Source organism: Penaeus monodon, chromosome 34 (assembly GCF_015228065.2).
Source record: "Penaeus monodon isolate SGIC_2016 chromosome 34, NSTDA_Pmon_1, whole genome shotgun sequence".
NCBI lineage: Eukaryota > Metazoa > Arthropoda > Malacostraca > Decapoda > Penaeidae > Penaeus > Penaeus monodon.
The window spans coordinates 34032389-34032992 of NC_051419.1; positions in this window are offsets into that span (position 1 = coordinate 34032389).

Consider the following 604-nt stretch of genomic DNA (forward strand, 5'->3'; position numbering starts at 1 on the left):
TTTTGCTCATTAGCAGTAGGCGGTGTGGGTGGCCTCTACTACAGCATTTCGGGTGGCATCTGTCGTTGCCATCACGCCCATCACTGTCACTCGCCTTCAACCTGAGATTGTGTGAACAGATTGCTTTCACTGACGATTATCTTGGCCGAGTTTCTGATGCTCTTTGGCTTATTTTTCAGCTATTTTCGGACTTGCTCTTTCTCATCCAAGGAACACTACGACACTTCAATAGATCTTCACTTATAAGATCACTAGATTCCACGTCAATAAGACGAACTTCAAAATTGAAAAAAACAAAATCCAAATAACCTAAAATACATCCGTCATTAGCCGCTTAACGGTTTTAACGAATTTAACGGACACGATAATTTTTCAAAATAGGCTAACACGCGGAAGGGCGCAACACAAACATGGCAAAGGACAGGCACTCCTTGAACCAGCACGGAACGAAGGGACTGAGCAGGGTACTGCCCCACTCCACCTCAAAAGAGCGACTGAGACCAAGACTTATGACCGACCCAGCTTCGCATGCGCGCGCGCGCTTTCTCGTCCACTCGTAAATATTCGCTTTTCATTTTTATTAAACTTTTTCGCTCTAATCTTT